The sequence below is a fragment of the Camelus bactrianus genome, chromosome 5 (genome assembly GCF_048773025.1).
Source record: "Camelus bactrianus isolate YW-2024 breed Bactrian camel chromosome 5, ASM4877302v1, whole genome shotgun sequence".
Lineage (NCBI taxonomy): Eukaryota > Metazoa > Chordata > Mammalia > Artiodactyla > Camelidae > Camelus > Camelus bactrianus.
Genome location: NC_133543.1, coordinates 52639927 through 52655016, shown reverse-complemented (window position 1 = coordinate 52655016; position 15090 = coordinate 52639927). Strand labels below are relative to the sequence as shown.

At 33.9% G+C, this 15090-nt stretch overlaps 1 protein-coding gene across 2 annotated transcripts in view; it reads left to right on the top strand.

The window, feature by feature from the left end:
* TLK1 (tousled like kinase 1) overlaps positions 1-15090 on the top strand; it is a 126451-nt gene that overhangs the window by 49959 nt on the left and 61402 nt on the right. The gene's annotated exons all lie outside the window — the stretch shown is intronic.

The following is a 15090-nucleotide window of genomic DNA, read 5'->3' as shown; positions in this document are numbered from 1 at the left end:
AGGGGTTTATTTACTTTCTGAGATAGAGATGTGCATTTTTTTCTCTTTTTGGAATTTCTTATGGGATTTCATGCTGTTGGTTTTCACTTTTACATATTTTCAAATATCTGAAAAATCCCTCCCCTCCCACCCACTTACTGTCCCCACTAAGAAAACACATGGAACTTTATAAGTAGGTATTTGGATTCATGGTACAGTTCATGTTGAGCTGGATATTCTCGATGGCATTTTAGAAATGTTCAGACAGGAAGTTCTTTGGGTGTTAACGTTCATTTGTTGCTGCTGCAACTTCACTTTCTGTGGATATAGCCTGTAATGTTTCCTCTTCTCAGATTATAGAGTTCTGTCACTTAATTTTCAACATTTGCGTCTGTGTCTTTGTGTTTTTTTCCCCCTCTTTCAATGTTTACTTGACTTCTACTTGATCCATTTTAGTCTTTTATTTTTGCCTGGGTTAGTGTAGATACATCATCTTGACAGTAACACCAATAGGTCATTAGCACCCAGTAACTCAGCTACTTTGGCTTTGGTGTTCAGTGGAAAGGGAATAATCAAAGGTGGCATCTTTTTAAGTCCTGTGTTATTGAAAGCATCTCTAGGTAGACAGTCTTGTGCAGTTTTGTGCAGGCACCCTGACACTCCAAAGGAGTATGGCATAGGGCTCTCACTCATCAGGCTTTCCCTTCCACAGAGACAACTGGCAGGCAGCTGAAAGGACTGTGCAAGTGACGGGACTTTATCTGCAGTAGGTTCCCTTGAGGTAAGCGTTAGTCGCCCCTGTAGCACCAGATTATCACAGTTTAGTTTTTTTTTTCAAGTTAACACACATTAAGTCCTTAAAAATTACAGATTTAGATCTTATCAAAGTACTTTTTTTTCAAAAACCATATCAAGAATGTTTTCACCTTATATTTCCTGGATTTTGGAACATTTCTTGATATTTCCACAGATTTAGGTCTAAATAGTAATTTCACATGCCTCTTCTTTCAAAGGCTTTTATGTCACGAAGGACAGTGAAATAATTTTAGATGCTTCTCTTTTCTGTTCACCAGACCTGGTATTTTTAATAGACTTTTTAAAATAGAAAAATGTAGTAAAAGTTAGATCACCTATAATGAACATATATTTTCATGTTCTTTATAGGTATCCATATTTCTAATATAAGTTATAGGATAGATGCAGTATTTGAATTCTTCCAAAAGAATCAGTCTATAAGAAAATACTTCCCTTAAAAGAATTCTAAGGACCTTTTTTGACTGTATTTTTAGTTAAAAAAATTTTTTTAAAGACATTAATGGTATTTTCAGTGAAATACAATTTGATTAATCATTGGATGTACTTAGCTTTATTTGTATAGAAAGTTTGACAAATTTGGGGCCTCAGTAGAAAAATCTTAAAATCTTTTGGCTTTTGCTGTTTTGTGTTTTATATCTGAAATTTTTATAAATTAAAGGTTAAGTCAAGTGGCATGATATTTTAGAAATGACTACAAATTATACATTTTCCTTAAAATTTAAAAAAAATATATTTTTGTTGGACGGAGGTCTGTTTTTCCATTTAAGAAGCAACTTGTCTGGAAGATGATTCCCAGGTTTTATGTCTATACTAGATGCCTTAATTATGAATTCCTTCAGATTAAAATTTCATGTATATCAGAATGCAGATATTCATAGGTCATTGAAGTAAAGCTGTTGGGAGTAAACAATTTCAGGATAGAAGTACTTCTTCTTTCCCCAGTACAAGTGATAGTAAAGTTTATTTAGTATTCTGTTGTCTGCTGATGTCATTTTATTCTTTTGGTAATCCATCCCCTGAACCATTATATTTTTTTAAATAATACTTTTTGTTATATGAACAAGTAGCACTTATATATATATATATATATATATATATGTGTGTGTGTGTGTGTATATATATATGTATTTAAAATTTTTAAAATAGCAGTTCTCTACCACCCATCTCTACCCTTACCCACTCTGTTTCTTTAGCTTTTCTCCTTGGTATTTATTTCTACATTTTAATATAAATAATATGCATATCTTGCTATTTTGGTTCATCAATTGGACACTATCTGTTGACTCCCTCTTAGTATTTATGAAGATGTTAGCCTACTAATACCCCTTTCACTGCTTTCTGTCCTCCTCCCCCTGTTTTCAGATACCCAGCACCCTTCTTGTCATCTGTCCTTTTACTATTAAAACTGAAAATCATCTGATATATTCACTGTTCTGTTGATTAAATCTACTTCAGCTGAAAATTTTCATTTCAGCTTATATATGAATTGCTTTATGTATGAATTTGCCTTTTATTTCTTAAGAGTAGAATTGTAGAACAAAAAGGGTTTTCCTTTTGATAATGAAATTGTCTAGCAGATAGAAAGGTATTCGTATTGTTTTAGCTTATTTTCTATCACTCTGGGTCTGTTCAACAGGCTCCAAAAATTCACTGTATTTTCAGTAAGTATTTATTACATATTTATTATCTTCTAGCCTCTGTGCCCAAGCACAGAGAATATAAAGATAAATAGGATACAGTCCCTGCTTTCACATAAGAGTAGCGTCTTTTAGGACAGGTAAACTGTTTCATAGTGTGGACTTTGCTATAGTAGAGATAAGCACAAGGTACTGTGGGAGAAAAGAGCAAGAAACCCTTAATTCCATCTGCCTGCAAGGGAAAAGGAGGGGAAGGAAGAGAAAGAGAGATCTTCCTTCAAAGAAGAGGTGATAGTTGAGTTAGGAAAGCCTATGGATTCATCCCAGAGGACAAGCACAAAGTATAAGAAGAAGGCAGGCAATGGGACAGGATATGCTTTTGCTTTTGCATGGAAACATGGCACATAGTTTTGTTCAAGATGTAGGGCAGTGATTCTCAAACTTAACTACTTTTAGCTCACCTGAGGAGCTTAAAAAAATACCAAGCTCCCTAGGTGATCCAAGTGGTTTGCAAACTTCTGGTATAGAGAAGATATGTTAGGATAGTGAAAGATAGGCAGAGTTCAGGGTTTGAATGCCCTTGTATTTCATAGTAAGGAATTTGGACTTCTATCTGGGAGATAGGGAGCCACTGAAGCAGAGAAGACAAGATCAGTAGAGATGAAGAAGTTTCCCTCAGAGGGCAGTGTAGAGGATAGGATGGGAGGGAGGTAAAACCTAAGTTGGGAAGATCATTTAGTTAAGAATGCTGCTGCCTTTACAAAACTTCAAACCTCCAAGGTTTAACAGGAGGAAAACCTTCACGTAGGTAGGGGTTCTAATTATAGTGTTCTCAAGTTTGCCTCTTGGGCTCTGCCTTCTTCAGATTCTCCAGTGTTGGTTATTGATGCTATCACCTCCGAGGCCCATGCTTCTCAAACCTTAATGTGCAAGTGAATTACCAGAGGTTCTTACGTCTATAGGTCTGGGGTGAGCGTTTGCATTTCTAACAAGCTCTCAGATTCTACTAGTTTTTAACAATGGAACCAGTATGATTTGAAGACTGAATGAAGGTAAAGAAGGAAAGGGAGGAGCCTAGGATTAATTAAAAGTAGCTAGCTTTACATGAATCATAGTGCCTTTGAGGCAGACAACACAGAGAGAAGGTGAAAAGATTTAACATAGAAGGTAATGAATTAAATTCTGGACAACACTGAGTTTGAATATCTGTGAAATGACCAAGTATAGGCAGTAGGAGCTATGTGGAACTCAGGAAAGAGATCAGGCTAAAGATGAAGGCTTAGTAGTTTTTGGCAAACATGTTAAAGGCTTGGGTGGTCTGAGGATTCCTGGGGGTCCTAGGACTCTTTCATGGTGCACAAATTCGAAGCAAGTTTTATAATAGTGCTAAGACATTATTTGCCTTTTTTACAATAATGCCTAAGACACATTGGGCCTTTTAACTTTCATTTCCTCATGAGTTTACAGTGAACATTTCCAGAGGCTGTAAGACATGTGATAACAGCATTACTCTAATGATTTATGGCTTGCATATTCTGGTGTTTTTAAACTTCTTTAGTTTTAAAAATTTTAAATGGTAAATATCAATAGTTATGACCCACATAAATAAAATCTCTTTGGAGTCCAACAGTTTCTAAGAATTTGTAGAGGGGTTCTGGAACCCACAAGTTTAAAAACTGCTTTTACAGATGAACTCATCCTGACAGCATGTGTAATGCTGGGAGATCTGAGCAAGCAAAATGGGTGTTGTGCATAAAAAGTAGTAGCCTGGTAAGGAGGTAGATAAAAGGAGAAGGAAAAGAGAAGGAGGAAAATAATGATAGAATTAACTCTTACAAAAATTAATTAGGATAATGACTAAAAAAGTGACTAAGAATTTGTCACACAGGCTTAGTTTTAGTAGACCAATGGGAGCAAGATGCCAGATGATATTTGATTAAGAAGTGATTGGAAAGTGAGCAGATATTGACTACCCTTGGCAACAGCTTGACTGTAAAGGATAGGAGGCAGTATCTAGAGTCTATTCTAACAGGCTTGACTTGATGTAGCGTGTGCTGCGGAAAGGTCATAGCAGAGCTGTGATGGGACAAGTGCTGGAGAGAAGAAGATAGAATAAAAACTAAACACCTTTTCCTGGGGGTGGTATGAATGGTGAGATCCAGACCTGGGTGGACAGGGTTAGTTGTGGACAGGACTGACTAGGAACATCCTTTCCTCCAAGAGATGAACTTCCATACCTGATAATCTTTCTCTTACTTCACAGTGAAAATAGAGGTTATCAGCTGAAGGAAAGAATCATGAGTGGGTTGTGGGTGTGAGGAGAATAATAATGTTTTGGGTGAGACCTAGGAGGAGTTTACAGGGCAAGAGGGATCACTCATCTTATTTAAATGTTTCAGAATGCCTGAAGGAGTTAGAAACATGGTCTTTGTGCCCTGTCTACGGGCTGAAAGTCCAGATTATTTTATGAAGATGAGACAAGGAGCCCTTGTTTCTTTCTATCAGTGTTTCTGAAGTTTTAGAACTTGCCTTGATCCACCTATTTGCAGTTCTTTTTGCAGGACCCTTCTCTCTAAACATAAAGACCTTCTCCACTTGCTCTAAATCCTATACAGTTGCTGTCCCCACCATATCTTACCCCAAGATGGTGAGATAAATTATGTATCTTGTAGCTCATTTGGAATTTAAAATCAATATTAATACTATAACCATTCCTCCTCTCTACCTTTCCTTTTAGATGTCCTAGAATATATTTTTCTGCTTTGTTTCTTACTGACATTGGCATATTTGTGAACGAATATAGGGCTGAATATAAATATCATTGAATTGTATTTAAATATATTTATATGCATCCTTCCATACAATAATATACTTGTAATAATATTTGTAAAGCAGACATATGTCAAATTATTCTATTTTACCTCAATTTAATTTTTAATATTCATCTTTTATAATGCTTGTATGTAATCTGAATCAGAGTTGGACAATATACTAAATATTAATTAAAATGTAATTAAAATATATTGTCTCTTTCTAGAACTGAAGTTTCTTTCCCCTTCCTTCTGGGTAGTTGTCAGTTCTTTAACCCTCTGTCTACCGATGCTGAATTACTGTTTATTTTTGATCCAAGTGCATTTGTAATTTTTGAGTTATTTAGGAGTCAGAATTTTAAGTTATAGATAGACATAATCTGGGACAGTTGTTACATCGAGACAGTTAAACTTAGAGATGCACTTTCAGGATTGTAATGATTGTAATGAAAAAGGAATATAATATAGATATGGTGCCGTGATTGCCTTAATTTATTAAGACATTGGTCAGTGAAGGCCATTTTATGAAGGAGGATCTGATTAGCTTTCTCATTTGAATTTAGTTTCTAGAAGTAGTCTTGAAATTTAAATCAGATTTTTTTCTTCTCTTTATTTGAGTTGAAGTTACGGTGTTGAAGACACTTTGAAGCATTAATGCTTTGTTCTGTTCTTTTTTTAAAAATAATTTTTAAAGGGCCCATGTTGTGTGTGTTTCTTAGTTTCATATTTTGGAGGAAGAAGAAATTAAAATAACACTGGAGAATTAGAAATAAAACTACCTTAGACCTGGCTTTGTGGTGGGGGGGTACTATTTTCATTTCTAGAACAAGTGATATTATTTATGGAGTTCTTTAGTGGGTTTTTAAAATGTAAAAATTCTGTTTTGATTTTTAAAATTATACATAAACATATATAAATTGATCAAATAGGAAGTCTCTGATTTTAGTGAGTTGGCTGGATTAAGAGAGCATTTTCTGTTTTTATCTTGTTTTTACATACATATCCATCTCTACTTTATCATATTTCTTTTTCCCCTGTTAAAGCTTAGCTATAATATTTCCTCAGTGAACATTTAGATACTCTGGATTGATTGGAAGTTATGATTCTACTTGAAAATAACAGTAATACTGGCCTTAAATTTCAGGTTTTAGGTTAATTTTTTAAAAACAATTCATTTTACTTACATATATATATATTTGTTATATTGTGGACAGATCTTTTCTTTAGTGTGTTAGTCTGAGAACCAGTAAGAAAGAAAAAAACTTGAAAAATTAATTTAGTGATATAAAGTGTTAATGAAAGTTACATTTTTATGCCTAGTCCCACCTGAATGAATTACCTTGTTTTTTACTTTATTGTTTAAATCTGTTTAGCTTCTCAAGATTGTTAGATACCTAGTTTAGTGCCTCATCAATCTGAAGAAATAGTCTTTGTATCCTGTAGCCTACATTATTTTCAGAAATGTTTTAGCCTGATAAATGATCTTTGTGGCTTTCTACCTGATTAGTTCCTCTGTCTTTTCCTTTACTTATCTTCCTTCTGGCAGTATTTTCTCACTTATTCTTACTGTGTTAGGTGGGCCAAACCCTAAACCTTACCAGGTATTATTGTCTGTTGTTTTACTAAGACACTATGGATAACAGTGTTGCTATATACAATGTACAGTAACAATGTTATTTTGAAGGATAGTACTTTGTGTATATGCAGAATGGTGTATTTTTTAGCACTAATAAGAACATTTTCTCAGTAGGGGCATGTTTGCTTTTTCTCTCCCTACTAAGACTAATATTCAAACTTAACAAATGACAGTTCCTGTGAAATACCAGGAATTACTTTGTAAATTTTCCTTTTATTTAAAAAGAGAAAACTGTTTTTAATTCTACCACTAAACATTAAAGGACTTGCTCTTATAGGAGGTATATTCAGATAGAAGTTATAGAACGTCTAATCCTGTAATACGTTATATGATAGGGTTCACAGCTAAGGAAATGGGTCTTTCCTGGTTGAGTATGTGTGTCCATAGTCTCCTGGAAGGAAAAAACCACGTGAGGGTCTGATACTGACTGGCCCTGTGCTTCTGTTTCCATAAAGGTAGAGGACTGTCTGTCAGAATCACCTTTTCAAAATAAAAGCACCCAGGCTCCCTTCTTGGAAACCCTGATCTACTCTGACTAGATAATCTTTTGATTTCTTATAAATCAATAAATCTTGAAATACTGATTCTGTAAGCCATTTATTTAGCCAGCAAACACACAGCTATTAAATGTTTCCCTTTTTTAAAGTATATTTAGCAAGAGCAAGAAAGTTCTAAGCTGATTGATGAAGACAAGATAGGAAGAGAAAAATGCCCGGTCATTTTAAGAATGAAGACATACTTTGAAGTAGAACCTGGTATAGCACTTTACCATAGTAGGTGCTCAGTAAATATTTGTTGAATGAATATACTTAACAGTGTACTTTAGTTGTAGCATAATATATAGGTAGTTTTTGTGTCAGCTGCATGTGATTCTTATGTATTCATCAAAGCAAGGTTTCTCAACCTTAACATTATTGACATTTGGGGTCAGATAATTCTTGGGATGGGTAGGGAGTTGTTCCCTGGAACATAGGATGCTTAGCAGCATCTTTGCCTAATACATTAGGCATCTGTAGCCCACTGCTGCCCCCCAACCAAAAATGTCTCCGGAAATTACCAAATATCCTTTGGGAGTGGAGGCAAATCTCCTCTGGTTGAGAATCACAACATTAATGAAGGAGAGAAAATAAAGTTTTAGTGTGTTACCTGTGGAGCTAGATTACTACTCTATAAGGTTCACTTTTCTAGGTATGAAAACGGAAGCCCGGAGACATTGATTTGCCCACAGATAGTAATTTAACCATCAAAATTCTTTGATAAAACATTTTATTCTTTATTGAAGTATTGATTTATAATGTTGTGTTAGTTTCTAGTGTACAGCAAAGTGATTGTTATATATGTATTATATATCTATATATATGTTCTTTTTCATATTCTTTTCCATTATGGTTTATTACAGGATATTAAATATAGTTCCCTGTGCTATATAGTAGAAATTTGTTGCTTATCTGTTTTAGGTATAGTAGTTTGTATCTGCTAATCCCAAACTCCTAATTTATCCCTGTCACCCCCTTTCCCCTTTGGTAACCGTAAGTTTGTTTTCTTTGTCTGAGTCTGTTTTTGTTTCATAAATAGTTTCATTTGTGTCATATTTTAGATTCCACATATGAATGATTTAATATGGCATTTGTCTTTCTCTTTCTGAGCAGTCAGAATTCTGATTCCAATGTGTGTTTTATTTCAAAGTGATGCCCTCAATTTTTGTTCTATCTCTGAGTAACTAAGATAGTGTATAACTTATTAGTTAGACAAATGACCTAAGTTAGTCTTTTGAAAAAAGTGGTTTCTTTTTTGGAAATATTTAGATTTAAGGTGATTCATAGTAGATCTCGGCTAAGATGGTGGAATAAAATGATGTATAGGAATCATCGAATTTCCTAGTCCAGGATATGCCTGGACTAACAGTACTTAACAGATTTTTTTTCTGATAAGTATTGCTTTTAGATTTAAGGGCATTCAGTACAAATTGACATTCCAGAGAAATTTAGTTTCAGTGTCATGTACAGGCATACCTTGGAGATACTGCAGGTTCAGTTCCAGACCACTGCAGTAAAGTGAGTATCACAGTAAAGTGAACCACATGAATTTTTTGGTTTCCTAGTGCATATAAAAGTTATGTTTAAACTATACTGTAGTCTGTTAAGTGTGCAATAGCATTATATCTGAAAAAACAATGTACATACTTAATTAAAAATTAAATAGTATTTTGTAGCAATAGTATTGCTAAAAAATGCTAACCATCATCTGGGCCTTCAGCAAGTTGTAACCTTTTTACAGCATAGTGGAGGGTTTTTTTGGTTTTTTAAAAATTGAATTATAGTCGATTTACAAATGTGTTAACTTCTGGTGTACAGCATGGTGATGCATTTATATATATATTTATATTCCTTTTCAGATTCTTTTTCATTATAGGCCATTACAAGATATTGAAAACAGTTTCCTATGCTATAAGGTAGAAGGTCTTGTTGCTTTAATGTTGATGGCTGCTGATTGATCAGGGTGATGGTTGCTTAAGGTTAGGGAGATTGTGGCAATTTCTTAAAATAGAACAACAATGAAGTTTACGCATTAATTGACTCGTAACTTTCATGAATGAATTCTCTGTACCATGCAGTGCTGTTTGGTAGCATTTACCCAGAGTAGAGCTTCTTTCAGAATTGGAGTCAATCCTCTCAAACCTTGCTGTTGTTTTATCAACTAAGCTTATGTAATATTCTAAATCCTTTGTTGTCATTTCAACAGTCTTCATAGCATCTTCACCAGGAGATTCTATCTCAGGAAACTACTTCTTTGCTCATTCGTAAGAAGCAACTCTTCATCTATCAGAGTTTTATCATGAGATTGCAGCAATACAGTCTCATCTTCAGGCTCCACTTCTAATTTTAGTTGTCTTGGTATTTTCACCACACCTGCAGTTACTTCTCCCACCTAAGTCTTGAACCCCTCAAAGTCATCATTGAAGGTTGGAATCAACTTCTTTGACACTCTTGTTAATATTGATATTTTAACTTCTTCCCATGAATCACAGATGTTCTTAATGGCATCTAGAATGGTGAATCCTTTCCTGAAGGTTTTCCATTTACTATCTATGGCAGCTATAGCCTTAAGAAATGTATTTCTTAAATAATAAAACTTGAAAGTTGAAATTACTCTTTGATCTATGGGCTGCAGAATGGGTGTTAGCAGACATGAAAATGTTTATCTTATCAATGAGCAGTAATATTTTGAAATGAATCTTTTTTCCTGAACAATAGGACTCAACACTGGGCTTAAAATATTCAGTAAACCACATTGTAAAAGATGTACTATCATCAGGTTTTGTTGTTCCATTTATAGAGCACAGACAGAATAGACTTAGTATAAATTCTTAAGGGCTGTAGGATTTTGGGTATGGCAAATGAGCATTGGCTTCAACTTCAAATCACCAGTTGCATTAACCCTTAAAAAGGGAGTCAGCCTGTCCTTTGAAGCTTTGAAGGCAGACGTTGACTTCTCCTCTTTAGCTGTGAAAGTCCTAGATGGCATCTTTTTCCAGTAGAAGGCTATTTCATCTACACTGAAAATTCACTGTTTAGTGTAGCCACCATCATCCATTATCTTAGTTAGATTTTCCAGAGAACTTGCTCAGCTTCTGCATCAGCACTTGTTGCTTTGTCTTGCACTTTTATTGACTTCTTTCCTTAAACCTCTGCTAGCTTCAGACTTTTCTTCTGAAGTTTCCTCACCTCTCTCAGTTTTCACAGAATTTAAGAGGCTTAAGGCCTTGCTCTGTATCAGGCTTTGCCTAAAGGGAATGTTGTGGCTGGTTTGATCTTTTGTCCAGACCACTAAAAAAAAAATCTCCAGATTAGCAATGAGGCTGTTTCACTTTCTTTTCATTTCTGTGTTCATTGTAGTAGCACTTTTCATTTCCTTCAAGAACTTTTTCTTTACAGTTCACAACCTGGCTAACTGTTTGGCACAGAGGCCTAGCATTTCAGTCTGTCTTGGCTTTTGACATGCCTTCCTCACTAAGCTTAATCATTTTTAGCTTTTTGCAATTCATCTTTTCACTTGAACACTTAGAGGCCATTGTAGGATTATTAAGTGGCCTACTTTCAATATTGTTGTGTCTCAGGGGATAGGGAGGACTAAGGAGAGGGAGAGAATGGCTGGTTGGTGGAGTAAGTCAGAACACATACATTTGCTGATGAAGTTCACTGTCGTACGAGCACAGTTTGTGGTGCCCCAACACAATTATAGTAATATCAAAGACCATTGATCACAGATCACCATAGCAAATATAATAATAAAGAAAAAGTTTGGAATATTACACAAATTACCAAAATGTAATATAGAGAGAGGAAGTAACCAAATGCTCTTGGAAAAGTGCCAAAAGACTTGCTAGGTGATGGTTGCCACAAACCTTCAGTTTGTAATAAGTGCAGTATCTGCAAAATACAGTAAAGCAAAGCTCCATAAAATGAGGTATGCCTATACTATATTAGAGTTTTTTTTAATATTAGATGTATTTTTATATCAGCAGAACAGTGACTATTTTACTAATTTTCTTTAAAATTAATTCTCATTTTCTAAAATAACTGAGTAACCATGACAACCCATTAGACTTATCAAGTCCTAATGAATTTTCTGCTATATGGCACAATTTTGGTCTGTAATTCTTAATGGAAGACTATTTAAAGAATAACTTACTAATTTTAGAGATTCTCTAAAGTGAAGTGTGCAAGAAATACGTGATATGTATTAGATTGACTATTGCTAATTCTGATGATACAACAGCATCACTTTTGGAGCTTTTTAAAAATAAAGATTCCTTTGGTTTGTTTGGATTTCGACTAGGGGTGCCAGCATGAGCTTTAAATAAAAGCTTTGTAAGTGATTATGTTGTGTAGCCAACATTGAGAATCAGTGCTGATAGATAAATAATAGAACAGTTTCTTTTAAGAAATGAAACAAACCACTTTTTTTGGGCTATAAATGCAATATTGCTGTAGAGAAAACAGTAAAATGAAATAACACTTTTTTTTTAAACACATCGAATAGACACATCTTATAGGATTGGTGGGCATTCTTTTATGGTGTCATGTGCATACAGATTGATCTCGCCTTTGATAGTACAATTTTGCAGTATCTTTAAAATTTTAAATATTGTGGCACAGCATTTACACTTAAAAATGTCTATCCCAAAGACATAATTTTTATGTCTTCATATAAGGACCTAGGGATTCATGTTAAACTAGTATCTATAGGGATATTATACAGGATCATGTTACTTCATCATGAGTGTCACAATGGGAGAAGAATTGTGAAATCACTTTCTAAATTTTACTGTTATAGTTACTCTCAAGATGCCAACATTTGCAGACTAAATTATCTTGAAAATTTGCATTTTCCCCCACAGCAGTTGCTCTGTATGGCTGTTTTATTCTGATTGTATGATTTGAAAACTTTACTTATAAACTAATATGAACAAAGGAGGAAGTCCAGCTTTTTTCCAGTTTTATTGTTTGTACTATTTAAAAATAAAGCCTTAAGTCAGAGGGAAAACCAGAGAAGGAAAATGCCAAGATATAGTTACGTTATGTAATTAAGTTATAAGAAAATGACAAACAAAATTGTACTTTATCAATATTGAGGACTTAGTATGCACCTTTTCAGCTTACATGAATGTAAATTAAAATGTGTCCTGGTGATAGGAGGAGCTTAAGAATAAGTACAATTGTGAGGATGGCAAGGTAGTTTTTAAAAATGGAGACTAAGATTGATTTAGTATCATATTTTTTAGGTGCTAATGTAGTTGTAGAGGGAGTAAAAATCCTCGAGGCTTTTTAAAATGTTGTGAGCTGGCACACTTTTACTTGTAAGGCAGCATACGTTTTGAGAGTTATCCAGTTTCATCTTTTTGGCTCTCCACCATCTTTGATATTATGTATTGCTGAACAATAAATGCAATACCGTAGAAAATAGGCTACACTCAAAATTGATGATATGTTGATTGGATTTACTCGAAACAGCAAGAAAATGCTCTTATTTGGTGATAGGATAAAAGTGTTGCATACATAAACTTTTTATACTAAGTATTGAAATCAGCAGTAATAACAGATCTTTTTTTAGGTGTCAAAGATTCAAGCAAACATTTACAGATAATTGTTCTTGGTATTAAAGTCTGACTCTTAGGCTGAGACAAACTGAATTTCAGGTCATGCCAGCTCAAGATCATCCTAGAATTAGGATATGCTTATTTTATGATAGGTTTTATATGAATGTAAATTGGATACAAAGCAGCAAGAAAATTTTTACTACAGAATTTCAGGTTTCTTATAGTGCATTAATTGTAGCCTAATTTTTATAGCAATAATTTATAAGAAATGGTATTGTGTACATTTGATATTCTTGAATAGAACACCTACTGTATTTTACATTGATTATTTTTATAATGCTCCAGATTTTTCGTTCAGTGCTGTTTTGATATGTGCCATTAAGTAACAACGATTTCTCCCTCATTTTCCTGTCTCACATCTAGTTCAGCAAATTTTGCCTAGAAACGTGGATAAAAATTGAACATTGTTATTACCAGCTACAGGCAAAAAGATTTACTGTGCGGTTTGTTCAAAATATGGTGATCTTGAATTTCATACCCAAGTAACTATATGAATCTTTGATAGCCAGTGAGTTGCATTTTTGAAACCAGTCTTTAGCTAAATGAATCAGTCAGAAGAAGTTTATTCTGACAAGTTTGAGGATTGAATATTTTGTTACAGGTATTATTTAATATTAGACTAACTTTTCTATTTTGAAGTATTTTCTCATTTAACAGAAAGAAATTAAGTATAGCTATGTCTGTTAACTGTAGTAATTGTATTACAGGTGATGCTATCTGACTTTTTTGTTACCTGTTCTTCAATCAGGGCTGATGGACTCTACCTAAGGTAGAGTCAAAGAATAAGCTTTAATATCCACTCCCTCCTCTTTGGTGGTATATTGGTATTTTTTCACATACTGTTACAATTTTCTATAGTGCATTTATGCCAATAATCTAAAGTATCTCTCTCATCAGAGATTTATAGAGGTGGTTATATGTTTTCATGGAACAGTCCATATTAATTTCTCTCCCTCATTTTGTGACAGTGCTAAGATTCTTATTTTCTTATATTTGGTCTTATTTGCATTGAAGAAAGACACATTTATTTTTATTGTAAGATAAATGAAGAACCCACATGATTAGATAATGAAAACCTTGTTTAATAATCATTGACTTAAATTCCAAATGAAATTGGAGCATTAGTTATATATATGTCACTGTCACTTGAGTCCTTTAGATATATCTTTGTCTTTTGGACTTACTTTTGACTACTGGAAAATACTGTGTAAATTCACATGATATCTTGAAACATTTAAATGCCAGAATAATCATTCAGGTTTTGATATGATTACAAATTAGCATTATAAAGCTAAATTGGTTTAAAGAACACCGATCTCTTCTTTCAACATTTTCTCCTAACCACTGCTTCACTGTATGTCAGAATTCTTTGACTTTTTATAACTAGTGTAGTCTTTCCATCTTTATTTTAAAGCCAAGTCTACTATTTGTAACCTTACATGATAATCCTTTATTGTGGTCAGTTATAGTACAATAATTAAGAAAAAGTAGAGAAAAGAAAGAAGTGATAGGCTGTACAACAGAAATTGACCTTACATTGTAAACTGACTATACTTCAATAAAAAAATACAAAAAAAGAAAAGAAGTGATAACATTAGTGAGAATGGTAATAAGCTTGAAAATGTTCTATTTAAAATGCTTAACATGTACAAATTTTACACCTTACAAAAATACAAAGGTGGCCTGGGTAATGTCCCTTAGATTTTCTAGGGAATCATTGGTCAGCATCAGTGGTTTTTCAAACCTTTTTAAGGCCATTGAGTTCTTTCTTTGAAGTAAATTTAATATAGAATCTTGATATTAAAATAAGAGATACTGTGTTTGCAGAGATAGGGGTAGAGGTGAGTTAGGATATATCTCTGGTGGCTAGAACCTTAGCTCAGCCACCTGCGCCTTCCTTCCCTTCAGTAACTTTTGAGGTACAACCTCCTCTCCCTTAAGATGTCTCTGGGGTACAATTTGAAAATCGCAGATATTCTGAATTTTTCCTCAGTGATGAGCCATTTTAGAGATTAAATACTTGGTGACTTTTTGCCTGTCCTCAATCGGTAA